We start from the raw sequence: 19,712 nt of genomic DNA on the forward strand, positions 1-19,712 counted from the left end.
AGAAACAAAACAAGTACACTGCCACAGGTCATTTCAGCCCATGGATGTACTGTCACTAGCGCTGAAATTACACCAGGAAGCACTTTGTTAAATGATCATCCATTTAAGTCTTTTTTTTTTTTTTTCCCCCCTTGTGACACAATAACTGTGAGATGCTTGTGCACAAAAGAAAGTGGCTCATCTTTTTATGTGCTGCATAATTTAACAACAGAAAACCTTGTATCACTTACCCTATTTATTCCTTATTGTTTGGTTATGCAAAAGCAATTGGATAGAGGAAAGGTCAGGCTTATTGTTACGGTCCATTGTGTTTCCCGGGTTGCTAATAATATTGAGTGCCAGCTTCTCTCATCAGCATGTAGTTGATTTAAGCATCAATGCAGGTTTGCTACAGAGTCTCAGCCTCAGCTCGAAACCTTGGGGTCATCTTTGACTCTTCTCTCTCCTTCTCTGCTCATATCCAGCAGACCGCCAAAACCTGTCGTTTCTTTCTTTACAACATCCATAAAATCCGCCCCTTTCTTTCCGAGCACTCTACCAAAACCCTCATCCACACCCTTGTCACCTCTCGTTTAGACTACTGCAATCTGCTTTTTGCTGGCCTCCCACTTAGTCACCTCTCCCCTCTCCAGTCGGTTCAAAACTCTGCTGCCCGTCTCATCTTCCGCCAGGGTCGCTTTACTCATACTACCCCTCTCCTCAAGACCCTTCACTGGCTCCCTATCCGTTTTCGCATCCTGTTCAAACTTCTTCTACTAACCTATAAATGTACTCACTCTGCTGCTCCCCAGTATCTCTCCACACTCGTCCATCCCTACACCCCTTCCCGTGCACTCCGCTCCATGGATAAATCCTTCTTATCTGTTCCCTTCTCCACTACTGCCAACTCCAGACTTCGTGCCTTCTGTCTCGCCGCACCCTACGCCTGGAATAAACTTCCTGAGCCCCTACGTCTTGCCCCATCCTTGGCCACCTTTAAATCTAGACTGAAAGCCCACCTCTTTAACATTGCTTTTGACTCATAACCACTTGTAACCACTCGCCTCCACCTACCCTCCTCTCTTCCTTCCTGTTCACATTAATTGATTTGATTTGCTTACTTTATTTATTTTTTGTCTATTAGATTGTAAGCTCTTTGAGCAGGGACTGTCTTTCTTCTATGTTTGTGCAGCGCTGCGTATGCCTTGTAGCACTATAGAAATGCTAAATAATAGTAGTAGTAGTAGTAGTATTGGATATGTCTACAAGGGTTTTGGTCTTACAATTTCAGGGGTCCTTTTACTAAGGTGCGCCAAAAAAATGGCCTGCGCCGTTGTAGGCACGTGTATTGGATGCATGCATTTTTCAGCGCACCTGCAAAAAAGGCCTTTTTTTGGCAGAAAATGGACGTGCAGCAAAATAAAAATTGGCACGCGTTCATTTTGGGCCTGGAAAAGGTGCAGAGATGGGCGACAAAGATGGTACAGGGGATGGGACGGCTTCCCTATCAGGATAGGCTGAAGAGGCTGGGGCTCTTCAGCTTGGAGAAAAGGCGGCCGAGGGGAGATATGATAGAGGTCTATAAGATAATGAGTGGAATGGAACGGGTCGATGTGGAGCGTCTGTTTACGCTTTCCAAAAATACTAGGACAAGGGGGCATGCGATGAAGCTGCAGTGTGGTAAATTTAAAACGAATCGGAGGAAGTTTTTCTTCACTCAACGCGTAGTTAAACTCTGGAATTCGCTGCCAGAAAAGGTGGTTAAGGCGGTTAACTTAGCGGACTTCAAAAAAGGGTTGGACGGCTTCGTGGAGGAAAAAGCCATAGAATGTTATTGAATGGATGAGGGAATACAGTATTTTTAGGATGGGCGGGACAAATTGCTTGTTCTTTTGGCCGCTGTCGATGAGAGGGTGCTGGGCTCGATGGACCTTTGGTCTGTCCCAGCATGGCGATGCTTATGTACTTATGAGACCTTACCGCCGCCTGTTGACTTAACGGTAAGTTCTCACGTGTTAACTGGGAAGTAATCGTCAACGCACATACACTGCCGATTGCCGCCCGGTTAGCGCCACTCGGTAGAAAATAAAATATATTTTCTGTCATCCATATCAGACGCATGGAAAAAATGGAATTACTGCCCGGGGCACGTGGCAGCCGGATGGTAGTTCCAAACTGACACATGTTCAAACTTCTCTTACTGACCTTTAAATGCATCCATTCTGCAGCCCCCCATTACCTCTCCACTCTCATCTCTCCCTACATTCCTACCCGTGACCTCCGCTCGCTGGACAAATCTCTCTTGTCGTCCCCCTTCTCCTCCCACTGCTAACTCCAGGCTTCGTTCCTTTTCTCTCGCGGCACCTTATGCCTGGAATAAACTTCCTGAGCCTGTACGTCTAGCTCCATCTCTACCTGTTTTCAAACCCATGCTGAAAACCCACCTTTTCACTGCTGCTTTTGGCTCCTAGTCACTACTCATTTGCCCTCCCCTTGCTCCTTCTCACCCAGTATTTCCCCTTGTCCTTAATTGTCTTGTCTGTCTGTATTATTTTAGATTGTAAGCTCTATTGAGCAGGGACTGTCTCTCTGTGTCAGGAGTTCAGCGCTGCGTGCATCTGGTAGCGCTATACTAATAATAATAATGTTGGATGCGTGTAGGCACCTATGCACCTTAGTAAAAGGACCCCTCAGTTCTCTTCCATCTACTCTGAGAAAGCAGTGATACAGGGGAATTAGCAATCTATCTGGTCTCACAGTTCATATGCAGCAAAATCTGTGACTTATTCTTAGACAAGTACTCCTGTCCAGTGGCGTAGCTATGTGGGGCCAAGGGGGCCTGGGCCCCCGTAGATTTGGCCCTGGACCCCCCTGCTGATGACCCTCTCGACACCCCCTCCCGCTGCCAACCCTCCCCTGCCACCACCATCGCCTACCTTTGCTGGCGGGGGACCCCCAACCCCCGCCAGCCGAAATCCTCTTCTTCTGGCGCAAGGCTTCGTTCTGTTTCTGTGAGTCTGACGTCCTGCACGTATGTGCAGGACGTCACAAGCCTTGCGCCGGAAGGCGATGACCTTGACTGGTGGAGGTTGGGGTCCCCCGCTAGCAAAGGTAAGCGATGGCGATGGCGGCGGCAGGGGAGGGTTGGCGGTGGGAGGGGGGTCGAGAGTGTCGTCGGTGGGGGGGGGTCAAAGTTGGTGGTGGCGGCGGGGGGGGGGGTCGGCAATGGCAGGGGGTGTCGGCAGCACCGGGGGGGGCTAAAATGTGCCCCCTCACCTCGGGCTTTGGACCCCCCCCCCTCCCACTGAAGTCTGGCTATACCCCTGCTCTGTCTATCTTAAAAAAGCATATAATTGTCATGGCATTTAGGTATCAGGCAATATGATTCTTGCTACATCAGAATATCAACTACTATGCTATGTTTCTGCCACAGAAACTTAAAAAAGAATCCTTTAGGCTGGGGTTTCAGGGCAGCTTAATGTAAGTAAAATAAATTTAAACAAAACAAAAAGGTCATCCAGGCTAAACACAACTCCTTTCCCCAATGAAAGAGGTCAGGGAAGTTGAAACAAAACATGTATTTTGCAAATGAATTTGAGATTGCTATAAGCTCATTTTGCAAGGAATGTTGAGGAAGGAATGGAGATGTCCAGGTCATGATGCACTCAGTTCCCCTGGTATTTTACAAAAGTCTCTGCTGAACATAGAATCTTTTGTAAAATACCTAGAAGGATGGCAGCAAATACAAGGGTATTTGCCAGTATATCCAGCAAGAAGCAATGATTAAAAAAAGCTGCACATGGAAAAAGAGCAGCCCGCTGGTGGTTAGTAGTGGGGGCAGGAGCAATCCCCAGGGGTTCAAATGGCACTGGTCAACCCCTAGCAGTAGTTTTCCAGGACTACCACTAGGGGGGGGGGGTCAAACTGCCAATTAAAGTTTATCTAGAGTAGAACTTACTACTACTACTACTTAACATTTCTAAAGCGCTACTAGGGTTACGCAGCGCTGTACAATTTAACATGGAAGGACAGTCCCTGCTCAAGGAGCTTACAATCTAAAAATTATCAACCTTTTTGTGGTTGTGACCCCCATGACGATGCCAAATAAAATAGCTTTTGGAAATGTGCATCTGTGATATTTTGCACGTAAGATTCAATTTCTCTAGTATTGCTGCATGCCGAGTCTGACTTCTTGAGGTAACTTTCCAGTTCAGTATTTTGCCTTCATATCTTTTGATTTCTAGTTCCTCGTGTCATATCTGTTGTGTCATGTGTTTTTCATGTGTGATCAAGGTGCAGTATTCTGCTAGCATGTAGCATTTGCAGCCCTTTTTGTCACTAGGTTGTGTACTGGTGTTTTAGAGCCCGGTGTAATTACAGTGCTGCCTTTCCACGCATAAGGTTGTAGCTCGTCCTGTCCTTGGAATTAGTGCTGTTATGGTTTGGTAAGGTTCTTCTGAGTGTGTTTTTGCACAACTTTGTGTACAGTGTTTTGCAGTGGAGAGATTGTGTGTTGGCCGTACTAAGGTGACATCAACACTTTAAATTAATTTTAGTTTGTTTGTCATAACATCAGACATGATTTTATAATATTTTGGAGGATCTGATGTTGAATTGTTAAAGGTATTAACTGTGACTATTTTACTTTTATTTATTTATTTTTCTTTGTGTTGTCAGACAATTATGGATGTAAGCCCCACCCATGGCACCACCCCTAACCCCGCCCCCTTTAGGCTCCCCAAACAGTTGGGCCACCGACCGCTTATGATCACAGGATAAAAGCATTGTGGAACCCCCATACACGGTAAAAGAGAGAAGAGCATATGGACCCGTGAGCAGAAGCTAGAAAGGCCAAGGAGATGGGAGAAATATAGAACAAAGAAGATAAGAAGAACCCTGAAGGAGCAGAAGTGAGAGGGAGGAGCTGACAGGAAGTAGAGAAGTTGGAAGGAAGGAGGAAAAGGCAGGAGAGGAGGGTAAAAGCAGAGAAGAGAAGAAATGAAAAGCAGGAAAGGGAAAAGCAGACAAGAAAAGAGAGGAGGAGTGGCCTAGGGTGGTGGACTTTGGTCCTGAGGAACTGAGTTCGATTCCCACTTCAGGCACAGGCAGCTCCTTGTGACTCTGGGCAAATCACTTAACCCTCCATTGCCCCATGTAAGCTGCATTGAGCCTGCCATGAGTGGGAAAGCGCAGGGTACAAATGTAACAAAAATAAAATAGATACTATTGGAGATTCTACATGGAATGTTGCTACTATTGGAGATTCTACATGGAATGTTGCTATTCCACTAGCAACATTCCATGTAGAAGGCTGCGCAGGCTTCTGTTTCTGCGAGTCTGTACATGCAGGACGTCAGACTCACAGAAGCAGAAGCCTGCACGGCCACATTGGTGATCTGCAAGGGCCGACTTCTACATGGAATGTTGCAACATTCCATGTAGAATCTCAAATAGTAGCAACAGTGGAGGAGTGGCCTAGTGGTTAGGGTGGTGGACTTTGGTCCTGGGGAACCTAGTTCAATTCCCACTTCAGGCACAGGCAGCTCCTTGTGACTCTGGGCAAGTCACTTAACCCTCCATTGCCCCATGTAAGCTGCATTGAGCCTGCCATGAGTGGGAAAGCGCGGGGGGTACAAATGTAACAAAAATAAAGTAAATACTATTGGAGATTCTACATGGAATGTTGCTATTCCACTAGCAACATTCTATGTAGAAGGCTGCGCAGGCTTCTGTTTCTGTGTGTCTGTCGTCCTGCACGTACGTGCAGGACAGGGCCGGTCTTAGGCAGAGGCGACCAAGGCGACCGCATAGGGCCCCGCGCCTAAGGGGGCCCCGCTCAGCACCCCAATTCTGCCTCGCTCGTGCCTCTGCTGCTGCTCGCCTTAGTCGCCTGAGATGATCCCCATTCCCGCGGCTCGGCCACTCCACTCCCACCACCACCGGCGCGGCATCCACCCCCGGCTTGGGCCCGCTACTAATTGTAGTGGACTTGAACTGAATAATTTCTGGGGAGGGGAGGTTTCATGATAGCATTGTGCTTATTATTTCAATCAATTTTTTTTGTACAAGTTTAGCTTCATTTGTCTTTATTTGAAATTTCATAAATTTAAAAATGTTCTAAAAATGGAATAATCTTATCAATGGGGTGGAGCTAGGCAGGGGGCGGGGCTAGGGTAGGCGGGGCTAGGATGGGGCCCCACCAAATTGGTCTGCATAGGGCCCCGCACTTGCTAAGACCGGCCCTGGTGCAGGATGTCAGACTCACAGAAGCAGAAGCCTGCGCGGCCACATTGGTGTGACTCTGGGCAAGTCACTTAACCCTCCATTGCCCCATGTAAGCCGCATTGAGCCTGCCATGAGTAGGAAAGCGCGGGGTACAAATGTAACAAAAATAAAATAAAGAAAAAAAAAGCAGAAGTGCTAAAGAGAGATTGGAAACCCATCAACGATATCTCCACATTTAAATGGATTACAACCAAGTTTAACTCCATCAGGAGGAAAAAGACCTCAGTTTAAACCTGAGAGAGAAAACATCTTAGACTGCCACTTAGCAAACATCATTGGTCTTAAAAAAAATATTAAAAACTACTGAAATTAAAAAAAAAAATAAATAAAACAACACTTTTCTTTAACACACCATAGCGCCTTAAAAAGATGAGACTTATTCTCTTCAGTACATCTACAACTTCATAATCACACACAACAGTGTCAAAAATCAAAACTCAAAAGGACTCTCTGTACCAAATTCAGAATAATAGCTGAAGACCAAACAATATCAATTAATGCCTAATGATGATATGAATATGTAAGATTTTTTTCTTACTCAAAAAGTGATCTCTTTGTTAAAAAAAAAGTCCTTTGATGCCTACTGATAAACGTGTGAAATTTTTCTTTTCCTTATTGCATATTTAAATTTGATGTATATTTAAAAACCTTTCTTGTTGGCAAATTGCTCAGATTAAAAAAAATTTCAAGGGGGGGGGGGGAGGTGGGTGTTGGTTGAGGTCTTTGTTGTGTCTCAGGTAACAGGAGAAGTTGATGTCCCAAAGCAAAGCCTACTGGTGATCCACATACACATATACACATACAAACATACAATACACATGTACATATATACACATACACACATTCACACAGAGATATACATATTTATATATACATACATAAACGCACATATGAACAGACATGTACACACACATGCACATAGACACATATATACACACATGCATATGAATACACATGTGCATACATGTATGTATACAGAAGCACTTATACACGCATATATATATATTTTTATTTTTTTATTTTTTGCTACATTTGTACCCCGCGCTTTCTCACTCATGGCAGGCTCAATGTGGCGGGCAATGGAGGGTTAAGTGACTTGCCCAGAGTCACAAGGAGCTGCCTGTGCCAGGAATTGAACTCAGTTCCCCAGGACCAAAGTCCACCACCCTAACCACTAGGCCACTCCTAGTGGTTATGCGTGTATGCATGTGTATACATGTGCATGTATACACACATGCACATGTATACACATGCATACACACACACACACACACACATATACGTGAACACACAGCTATACAAGCATATTCACACCTATACACAGATATTATATATAATATATATATATACACACACACATAGGGAGCAGGACCCAGTGGCCCCAGCTTGGTTGGTACAAGAACCACAGTATAACCAGTGATAATCCCTTGGCAGTCAGATGTAGCAATATAAGAACTAAAACGTGATAGAACTAAGCCCTTCTCTCAGTACCCTTCTCCACCACTGCCAACTCCAGGCTCCGCTCATTCTGCCTTGCCTCACCCTATGCCTGGAACAATCTTCCTTTACCCATACGCCAAGCCCCCTCCCTACCCATCTTCAAATCTCTGCTTAAAACTCACCTCTTCAATGCTGCCTTCGGCGCCTAACCGCTTGAGAAATAGAGAATGCCCCAATCTATCCGCCCTATCAGATTAACTGTTCACTCGTCCTCTAGATTGTTCTCTTGTCTTTTAGATTGTAAGCTCTTTGAGCAGGGACCGTCCTTCTATGTTTAAATTGTACAGCGCTGCGTAACCCTTTAGAAATGTTAGTAGTAGAACTGAATGAAGATCCAGCTTTCTATATACTCTTATTCCCCTTTCTCCCTCTTCTTAGGAAGCACCCAATTAAACTAGTAGTGCCCCCCCCCCCCCCCCCCCCGGGTCTAAATTTTATCCTGTGATGGCTCTCTATACTATATACTGCTGTGTGAGCTATTTGCTGAGACCTGCTTTCACAAAATTTGACATTGGCTTATAAAGCTCACATAGTAACATGGTAAATGACGGCAGATAAAGGCCTGTACAGTCCATCCCAACATAGAGGGGTTGGAAAGAATTCCACAAGCCAAGCTCCCCATGCTTTCCCTACTGTTATTTGAAAAGGTTACATATCCTGTAACAGTTTATTAAACAACGATCTACCTCACCGATCATCACTGCCTGCACCATTTATGCAAGAGCAAACTCACACATCAGCTGCCTGTCACAGTGTGGAGGAGTGGCCTAGTGGTTAGAGCAGTGGTCTTGCAATCCAGAGATGGCAGCAGGTTCAAATCCTGCTGCTGCTCCTTGTGATCTTGGGAAAGTCACTTAATCCTCCATTGCCTCGGGTACAAACTTAGATTGTGAGCCCTCCTGGGACAGAGAAATATCCAGAGTACCTGAATGTAACTCACCTTCAGCTACTACTGAAAAAGGTGTAATCTAAATCAATAAATAATAGTTTTAGATTCTGTTGCTACTATTTGAGATTCTACATGGAATGTTGCTACTATTGAAGATTCTAGATGGAATGTTGCTACTATTGAGATTCTGTTGCTACTATTTGAGATTCTGCATGGAATGTTAATGTTGCTATTCCACTAGCAACATTCCATGTAGAAGCCTGCCCTTGCAGATTAGCTACGCGGCCGCGCAGGCTTCTGTTTCTGTGAGTCTGACGTCCTGCACATATGTGCAGGACGTCAGACTCACAAAAACAGAAGCCTGCGCAGCCGCATTGCTGATCTGCAAGGGCAGATTTCTACATGGAATGTTGCTAGTGGAGGAGTAGCCTAGTGGTTAGTGCAGTGGAACATAGAATGTTGCTACTAGTGGAGATTCTGTTGCTACTATTTGAGAGTCTACATAGAATGTTACTATTCCACTAGCAACATTCCATGTAGAAGCCTGCCCTTGCAGATCAGTGACGCAGCTGCAGGACGTCAGACTCACAGAAACAGAAGCCTGCGCGGCCACATTGCTGATCTGCAAGGGCAGGCTTCTACATGGAATGTTGCTAGTGGAGGAGTGGCCTAGTGGTTACAGCACCGGTCTTCAATTCAGAGGTGGCCGGTTCAAATCCCACTGCTGCTCCCAGGGCCGTGCCAACACGGTAAGCGAGGTAAGCATGACAGGAGGGCGCCATCCTCTGGGGGGGCGCCCCGCCGCACCATGCTTACCTCGCCCTCTTCTCCCCAGATCCTTGTCCTTTTTTTTTGTTTGTTTAAATTTACCTCTCCGGCGCATGGCAGCGTAGCGTTAGTGAGGAGGAGGCGCTCCCCCACCCCGACGTGTCAGTCTCTTCCCTTTGCTCGGTTCCGCCTTCTTCTGACGTCAGAAATGACGTCAGAAGAAAGCGGGACACTGAGCGAAGGGAAGAAGACACGTCGGGGCGGGGGAGCGCCGCCGCCTCCTCATTAACGCTACGCTGCCGCGCACCGGAGAGGTAAATTTAAAGGAAAAGGATCTGGGGAGAAGAGGGCGGGTAGTGTAGCGATCGTTTTCGGGGGGGGGGGCGCCGGCAGGGCCAACTGCAGGGGGGCGCCGGCGGGGCCAACTGCAGGGGGGAGCTGGAGACCCTAGGCACAGCCCTGGCTGCTCCTTGTGATCTTGGGCAAGTCACTTAACCCTCCATTGCCTCAGGTACAAACTTACATTGTGAGCCTTCCTGGGACAGAGAAATATCCAGTGTACCTGAATGTAACTCACCTTGAGCTACTACCAAAAAAGGTGTGAGCAAAATCTAAATAAATAAAGTTTATAGGAAGACCTGAATTTGGCAATATATTTTTATTGCTTGCTTTCTACCCATAACAACAGTGGGTTTCTCTTTTCCCGACTGTGTTTTATTAAGAAGCTGAGCGAGCTTTCCTCATAGATCTACTAGCAGCCTTTGGTGCATTCTTCCACGTGTCGACTACCTTGCTGTATAAGTGCCCTCCCTGTGAGCAGGAATGTGCTACACCCACTTTCGAACACTGGACTTTGCACAGCAGTATCACATGCCTATGCTAGGTAGAATGGGTGAAACTTTATAACTTGATTTTAATTGCTGGCTTTTGATTCTGCAGGTTCAACCAAAGTATAGGTGATAGTGTTGACTCCTTTCATCATCTCAATTGGAGCATATTTTTAGTAGAAAAATCACAAGATGGCCTGCAAACCTTTTATTAATCAGTACAATAAGTAGTTTTGGATATTCGGGGTAACTTTATAATGCCTATAACAGTGGCGTAGCTACGTGGGGCCGGGGGGCCTGGGCCCCCATAGATTTGGCCCTGGACCCCCCTGCCGACGACCCTCTCGACCCCCCCCATCCCACTGTCATCGTCGCCTGCCTTTGCTGGCGGGGGACCCCAACCCCCGCCAGCCAAGGTCCTCTTCTTCTCGCAAACATGCAGCAGTGGCGTAGCCAGTATGGGGCCACCGGGGCCTGGGCCCCTGTATATTTGCCCCTGGACCCCCCTGCCAATGACCCTTTCAACCCCCCCTCCCGCCGCCAACCTGCCATTGCCTACCTTTGCTGGGGGGGGACCCCAACCCCCGCCAGCCGAGCCGAGGTCCTCTTCTTCCCGATCCCGCGCAAGGCTTCGTTGTAGTCTTACGTGCAGGACATCAGAAACAGAAGGAAGTCTTTTGTGGGAAGAAGAGGACCTTCGCTGGCGGAGGTTGGGGTCCACCGCCAGCAAAGGCAGGCAATGGCGGGTTGGTGGCGGGAGGGGGGTCGGGAGGGTCGTCGGCAGGGGGGGGGGGCAAAGTTGGTGGTGGCGGCAGTGGCAGGGGGAGGTCGGCTAAAATGTGCCCCCTCACCTCGGGCTCTGGACCCCCTCCTGCCAAAGTTTGGCTACGCCTGTTTTACGCACAGAAAAGCGTTTTTCTAAACTTCCATGGCTATATACGTGCATAAAAATGGAAAACAGAGGGTAGGGTTAAATGGTCATTTCTCTCAGTGGAGGAGGGTGAACAGTGGAGTGCTTTGGGGATCAGTACTGGAACCGGTGTTATTTAACGTATTTATAAATGATATGAAAATCGAAACGATGAGTGAGGTTGATTAAATTTGCAACTGACACAAAACAATTCAAGGTTGTTAAAAACATGTGTGGACTGTGAAATATTGCAGGAAGACCTTAGGAAATTGGAAGACTGGGCATCCAAATGGCAGATGAAATTTAATGTGGTCAAATGCAAGGTGATGCACGTTGGAAAGAATAAACAAATCATAGTTACCTGATGCCAGGGTCCACCTTGGGGGTCAACGCTCAAGAAAAAAATCTAGGTGTCATTGTAGACAACACGCTAAAATCTTTTGCTCAGTGTGTGGCGGCGGCAGCCAAAAAAGCAAACAGAATGCTAGGAATTATTAGGAAAGGGATAATGAATAAGACCGCAAATACTATAATGCCTCTGTATCACTCCATGGTGCGCCCTCGCCATGAGTATTGCGTTCAATTCTGGTCGCCGTATCTCATAAGTACATAAGTAATGCCACACTGGGAAAAGACCAAGGGTCCATCGAGCCCAGCATCCTGTCCACGACAGCGGCCAATCCAGGCCAAGAGCACCTGGCGAGCTTCCCAAACGTACAAACATTCTATACAATCAAGCCATTGTGACATAACTAATGAGGTTGGCTCTTATTGGTGGAATGAGCCACTATGACATCACAATAGGTTAAATCACTGCTCTATGTAATAAAAGTGAGCCAAGTAGAGGACATAAGTACATAAGTAATGCCACACTGGGAAAAGACCAAAGGTCCATCGAGCCCAGCATCCTGTCCACGACAGCGGCCAATCCAGGCCAAGGGCACCTGGCGAGCTTCCCAAACGTACAAACATTCTATACAATCAAGCCATTGTGACATAACTAATGAGGTTGGCTCTTATTGGTGGAATGAGCCACTATGACATCACAATAGGTTAAATCACTGCTCTATGTAATAAAAGTGAGCCAAGTAGAGGACATAAGTACATAAGTAATGTCACACTGGGAAAAGACCAAAGGTCCATCGAGCCCAGCATCCTGTCCACGACAGCGGCCAATCCAGGCCAAGGGCACCTGGCGAGCTTCCCAAACGTACAAACGGTCTATAGAAAAGCATCAAAGAAGAGCAACCAAAATCAGGGCCGTGCTGACCCGGTAAGCGAGGTAAGCATGGCAGGGGGGCGCTTCCCTCTGGGGGGCGCCGCCGCACCATGCTCACCTCACTCGCCCTCCCGCAACATTCCTTTTCTTTTTTAATTTACCTCCGTGGTGGCGGTTCCAGCAGTGCAGCATCAGGGAAGGAGGCGGCGCTCCCGACGTCTCTAGCCTTCCCTTCGCTGCGTTCCGCCTTCTTCTGACGTCAAGGATGACGTCAGAAGAAGGCAGAACACAGCGAAGGGAAGGCTAGACGTCGGGAGCGCCGCCTCCTTCCCTGACGCTGCGCTGCCGGAACCGCCACGGAGGTAAATTTAAAAAAAAAAAAAGAAAAGGGATGTTGGAGGGAGCGAAGAGGGTGGGCAGTTGAACAATGGGAGCGGGAGGGCAGGGGAGAAATGATAGCATGGATGCGAAGGGGGGGGGAAGAAGAGGGCAGGCCAGGCTGGGACATGGGAGAGAGAGGAGCATGGATGCGAGGGGGGGTCATGGAAGGGAGAGAGGGGACTTGCTGGATAGGGATGAATGGAGGGGGCAGGGGACAGAGGAGCATGGATGGGCATGGATTGGGAGGGCAGGGCTCAGGGAGAGAGGGGAATTGCTGGAAAAGGATGAATGGAGGGGGCAGGGGACAGAGGAGCATGGATTGGGAGGGCAGGGCTCAGGGAGAGAGGGGAATTGCTGGAAAAGGATGAATGGAGGGGGCAGGGGACAGAGGAGCATGGATTGGGAGGGCAGGGCTCAGGGAGAGAGGGGAATTGCTGGATAGGGATGAATGGAGGGGACAGATGGGCATGGATGGATATGGATTGCAGGGCAGGGCTCAGGGAGAGAGGGGAATTGCTGGATAGGGATGAATGGAGGGGGCAGGTGACAGAGGAGCATGGATGGGCATGGATTGGGAGGGCAGGGCTCAGGGAGAGAGGGGAATTGCTGGAAAAGGATGAATGGAGGGGGGAGGGGGCAGGGGACAGAGGAGCATGGATGGGAGGGCAGGGCTCAGGGAGAGAGGAGAAATTGCTGGACATAGAGGGGAGGGAAGAGAGATGAAGGAGATGAAATGAGGGAAAAGGAAGAGAGGAGAAAAACTGCACATGGATGAAGAAAATAGGCAGAAGCTGAGGACCAGAAATGAAGATGAAAGGAGGAAAGGAAAGAAATAAATGGAAAGGAAGCCCTGGAAACGGAGTTAAGAGGACAGATAGCAGCAGAATCAGATACTGGGCCAGCATGATCAGAAAAAGAAAGTCACCAGACAACAAAGGTAGAAAAAAAATAATTTTATTTTCATTTTGGTTTATTCTATAAAGTATGCCTAGTCATTTTTAGTGTTTGGAATATGTCCACTTTGAGAATTTACATCTGCTATCTTATTTTGCAATGTATAGCAATTTCTTTCTAAGAATATTGCTGACAATTCCTGTCAGTGTGGCAAGTGGTGAGTGATCATTTTCACGGGGGGGGGGGGGGGGGGGGGGGCCGCTGCCGCCGCCGCCGCCGCCACCACCAACTGATAGTCTGCAGGGGGGGCGCCAACTGATAGGCTGCAGGGGGGCGCCAGAGACCCTAGGCACGGCCCTGACCAAAATGATAAAGGGGATGGAACTCCTCTTGTATAAGGAAAGGCTAAAGAGGTTAGGGTTTTTCAGCTTGGCAAAGGGACAGATGATGGGGATATGACTGAGGTCTACAAACTCCTGAGTGGTGTAGAACGAGTAGAAGTAAATTGATTTTTTTACTCATTGCAAAAGTACAAAGACTAGGGGACACTCAAGGAAGTTATATGGAAATACCTTTCAAACAAATGGGAGGAAATATTTTTTCCACTCAACGAATATACTTGAACTCTTTGCCGGAGGATGTGGTAACAGTGGTTAGCGTATCTGGGTTTAAAAAAGGTTTGGACAAGTTCCTGGAGGAAAAGTCCATCGTCTGCTACTGAGATAGACATGGGGGAAGCAACTGCTTGCCCTGGGATTTGTAGCATGGAATGTTGCCGCTATTTGGGTTTCTGCCAGTTGCTTGTGACCTGGCTTAGCCACTGTTGGAAACAGGATACTGGGCTAGATGGACCATTGGTCTGACCCAGTAGGGCTACCCTAACCTCTTTAGCCTTTCCTCATATGAAAGGACTTCCATCCCCTTTATCATTTTGGTCGCTTTTCTTTGAACCTTTTCTAATTCCACTATTTCTCTTTTTGCGATACGGTGACTAGATCTGAACGCAATACTCAAGGTGAGGACGCACCATGCGCATATCTCAGAATAGCACACAATTTTGCTTGCGTAAATTTGTGCACCATTTATAGAGTCGGGGGGGGGGGGGTCAGTATGTAAGATTAAGAAGAAAGACTCTCTTAAGTCCTCATGTAAAGCCCAGACTGAAAGGAACACTTTTGTAAACCCTATCCAGCTTATTTTCGAAAGAGAAAAACGCCTATAGTGCGACCTAAATCGGGAGATAGACGTTTGTCTCGCAAAGGTGCCCAAATCGGTATAATCGAAAGCCAATTTTGGGCGTTTCCAACTGCACTCCGTCGCGGAAACGAATATAGTTGACGGGGCGTGTTGGAGGTGTGGTGGAGGCGGAACTGGGGCGTGGTTATCAGCCGAGGAGAGATGGGCATCTTTAGCTGATGATCGGGAAAAAAAAGGCAATTTTGGGTCACTTTTTTTGGACCCCTTTTTTTCACGAACAAGTCCGAAAAAAGTGCTCCCACTGCCCTGATGACCACTGGAAGGAATCGTGGTCACTAACCCCCTCCCACCAAAAAAAACCCCACTTTAAAAACTTTTTTTCCAGCCTCTATGCCAGCCACAAATGCCATACCCACCTCCATGACAGCAGAATGTTTTTGATCCTCTCACAGCCTTTCCCTGGGTCAGATGTGGCTCTCGGGTGCACTACAGGGTCACATCAGCATTGCATTGTGGTGGGTGAAGGGTATTGGGCTCCGTGATTTCATTAGCTTGTGTTACAGTCTCACAATGTTGGTAGTTGGTAGGCTCTTCTCCCATGGTGCTTTTCCCCCTGCCTACTGGGTCAGAGTGTGCCCTGTTGTGTTTCCTGTTGTAGTCCATGCGGTAGTGGCCATTTTTGTAAGCCAGTTTTAGTTCCCTTTCCTGTGTTAGCCACGTTAGAGAACTTAGTTCTTACCTTGAATGTGGCTGAAAGAGGGCATTGTACAGCATTCTGCCAGCTCTGACCTACTGCTAATCTCAGTACCAGGGAGACTCGTTGCCAGTGGGGCACAACCTCTGATCTGCAGTTAACTGTGAGTAAAGGCGGTTATTCCAATAAAGGACGTTTTCGGAGAGATTAGTCTTCAGGTGTCAACTGGTGTGCCAATGTTATATAGCAGCAACCAGTCCTAGAGGCCTGCGTGTATGCAGGTCCCTGGAGCACTTTTAGTGGGTACCGCAGTGCACTTCAGCCAGGTGGCCCCAGGCCCATCCCCCCCCCCCCCACCTGTAACACTTGTGCTGGTAAATGGGAGGCCTCCAAAGCCCACTGTACCCACATGTAGGTGCCCCCTTCACCCCTAAGAGCTATGGTAGTGTTGTACATTTGTGGGTAGTGGGTTTTGGGGGAAGGGGGTTGGGAGCTCAGCACCCATGGTAAGGGAGCTATGCATGTGGGAGCTTTTTCTGAAGTCCACTGCACTGACCTAGGGTGCCCAGTTGGTGTCCTGGCATATCAGGGGGGCCAGTGTACTACCAATCCTGGCCCCTCCCACAACCAAATGGCTCGGATTAGGACGTTTTTGAGCTGGGCGTTTTTAGTTTCCATTATCGCTAAAAAAAAAAAAAAATGCCCAGCTCAAAAACGTCCATTTTTTCGAAAATACGGTTCGGCCCGCCCCTTCACGGACTCGTTCTCGGAGATAAACGCCTATGGAGATAGGCGTTACCGTTCGATTATGCCCCTCTGTGTGTGCCTTTGAGCTGATGTAATCTTCATGAGAGAGATTTGCATGCAGTGAAGGCAATTCATGTAAATCTCTCTCATGAATATTCATTGTGGATATCCTAAAAACCTGACTGGCTGGGGTGCCTCCAAGACCAGGTTTAGGAACCACTGGCATAAGGTATGATGTGATACTATATATACGAATATTTTGTTTGCTTCATTGACTCTCTCCCTTAGGAGGACACCTTTTTTTTATATTGTGGAAAAATGAACATCTCCTCTGATTTCTGTCTTCAGTGATTTAGGCCATGTTCCACTCCACACATAAAATGTGCCGAGTGTCATTCGTGACCTTTCCAGTGCTCGCTGATAACATTAAGGCCTGTTGTGCAGAGCTGTATTTTTCTCACGCTTCTGCCGCTAACCTTTGGCAGAAGATAAACAATTGATGACCTCTGAGGAGGGATCTGACTAGTTTAATTTATCAAGAGACCTTTAAGCAGTAGCTTTCTTGAATTCATCGATTACTCAGCCTGGTGCTGTTGTAATGTTGTTGTTTAAAATTCAGAACTATTTATACCTTAATTAGTAGAAGAAATATCATTTTCTCATTTTACCTTCCCCAAAATAATCAGATGATCTCACCTAGAGTATTGTGTTCAGTTTTGGAGGCCGTATCTTGCTAAGAATGTAAAAAGAATTGAAGCGGTGCAAAGAAAAGCTACGAGAATGGTATGGGATTTGCGTTACAAGACGTATGAGGAGAGACTTGATGACCTGAACATGTATACTCTGGAGGAAAGGAGAAACAGGGGTGATATGATACAGACGTTCAAATATTTGAAAGGTATTAATCCGCAAACAAACCTTTTCTGGAGATGCGAAGGCAGTAGAACGAGAGGACACGAAATGAGATTGAAGGGGGGCAGACTCAAGAAAAATGTCAGGAAGTATTTTTTCACAGAGAGAGTAGTGGATGCTTGGAATGCCCTCACGCGGGAGGTGGTGGAAATGAAAACGGTAACGGAATTCAAACATGCGTGGGATAAACATAAAGGAATCCTGTTCAGAAGGAATGGATCCTAAGGAGCTTAGCCGAGATTGGGTGGCAGAGCCGGTGGCGGGAGGTGAGGATGGTGCTGGGCAGACTTATACGGCCTGTGCCAGAACTGGTGGTGGGAAGCGGGGCTGGTGGTTGGGAGGCGGGGATAGTGCTGGGCAGATTTACACGGTTTGTGCCAGAACCGGTGGTGGGAAGCGGGGCTGGTGGTTGGGAGGCGGGGATAGTGCTGGGCAGATTTACACAGTCTGTGCCCTGAAAAGGACAGGTACAAATCAAGGTAAAGTATACACAAAAAGTAGCACATATGAGTTTATCTTGTTGGGCAGACTGGATGGACTGTACAGGTCTTTTTCTGCCGTCATCTACTATGTTACTATATGTTACCTTAGCTCCAGGGCTGGTTAAAAACAGGGAAACCTAGGAGGTTGCCTGGAGCTGCACATTGTTGTGGGGGGGGGGGGGGGGGATTTGGCACATTATCAGTCACACACGTTCTTTGGGTCTATGGTTTGTTGTGGTGAGGTGTCGGGACAAAGGTGAGGCAAATGGGGTTCCAACCTCAGGCACCATGCCGAAAGGATGTCGCATAGTACAGCCCAGTGTAGGGCAGGGGTGCTCGATGTCGGTCCTCAAGGACCGTAGTCCAGTCGGGTTTTCAGGACTTCCACAATGTATATGCACAAGATTTATTCGCATATAACGGGGGCGGTGCGTGCAAATTGATCTCATTCATATTCATTGTAATATAATACCTCGCGTACCAGTCTTATTGTTTTAAAGCTACTTCTTATTGCAAATTTTATTAATATCAATATTAACACATCAGTTTAAATCATTAATATTTTCAGTGTGGATATACCTCCTGCTTATACTACTTACCTTAGACCACAAACTCAATAATACCATCATTCATACCTATGCACACAGAGCATATGCGCACCACTTAGCTAAATAATAACCCAGATCTATACAAATACATTCCTGAACATAACATTCCCTATCACGATTCGGTTATCATTACACAATGCATGTAGCAAAGATCATCCTTGTAGGTAGTCCTCTTATAATCATAGACTGTCTTTTAATCAGCAGTCATAAATTCAAATCAAGAATGTCTCATAATGCATATTCATTGGGGAAATCCTGAAAACCCAACTGGGTTGCGCCCTTGAGGACCGACATTGAGCACCCCTGCCCTACATCTTCTGGAACACTTTTTTATTTTATTTTGTAGATGTATTTTATTTTAATAGACTAGGGGCCAAATTCAGTGAATGACACCAAAAGGTAGATGCAGAAAAACAAAACAAAAAAAGCCAAAAATCTTCCGCACAAACCAAAAGCCACCAAAACCACAGGTCCAAAGATAAGAAATTCCAAGTACAATTAAGCTATTGTTCCAAATTGTGTATGAATGGTGCAAACAGTAAACCCTACACGGGCCGTGTTTCGGCACAATAGCCTTCGTCGTGGGTCCTGTACATACATCTGTTATTTATTGTATCCCACTGTTATCCAAAAACAGGTTTCGGTTCAAAGTGGGTTACAATTTACATGCTGGTAGGAAATTACAATAATGGTTTACAATTAGGAAGCGGAAAGGACTTCGATGGATTTTTTTTTATTAAGTGATAGAATTTTTGAAGAGGTAGGTTTTCAGCTCTTTTCTCAACTGAAGATAGTCGATGATGCTTCTTGTGATCTTCGCTATTGAGTTCCACCACTGGAACCCAGGTAACTAAATCCAGCCGTGTAGATGGCTTTGTAAGGTGTGTTTCTGCAGTTGGGTAATTGAAGAAGTAAGGAGCCTCTGGTTTCCGGGCTTGCATTTATTGGGGATAGTTTGATCATATCTAGCATATATTCAGGAGACATACCAAATAATGTCTTGTAAATGAGGGTGCTGGCTTTGAAGATTAGTCTTGCCTTGATGCCTGAGTGTGGCAGAAGGCCCTACTGCTGGGGAAACCTCTTCAAACTTGTCCAATAAAGTCCCCAGCAGTAGGGCTTCTGCAGGGCTTTTTTTGAGAGGGTACTTGGGGGTACTCAGTACCGGCACCTTTTCCATTGTCTGCTAAAATTGACCCAGGGACCCCAAGTTTTAATGAAAGAGCTCAGGTTCTACACACCAATTCTGTCTTGTCATATATTCTGTGACTGGTTGCAGGAGGCCTGGCTATTGTGGGATGGGGCCCTCAGTGATCACGCCATCCCTGAAGGGTGGCCTGGCATTCGGGTACCGGCACCTTTTTTGCTGGAAAAAAAGCACTGGGCTTCTGCCATACTCAGGCATCATGTATCTGGCTGT

At 47.0% G+C, this 19,712-nt stretch overlaps 1 protein-coding gene across 1 annotated transcript in view; it reads left to right on the top strand.

The window, feature by feature from the left end:
* Positions 1-19,712, top strand: part of MYO7A (myosin VIIA) — a 324,978-nt gene that overhangs the window by 23,329 nt on the left and 281,937 nt on the right. The window lies entirely within an intron of this gene.

This window comes from Microcaecilia unicolor, chromosome 4 (assembly GCF_901765095.1).
Source record: "Microcaecilia unicolor chromosome 4, aMicUni1.1, whole genome shotgun sequence".
NCBI lineage: Eukaryota > Metazoa > Chordata > Amphibia > Gymnophiona > Siphonopidae > Microcaecilia > Microcaecilia unicolor.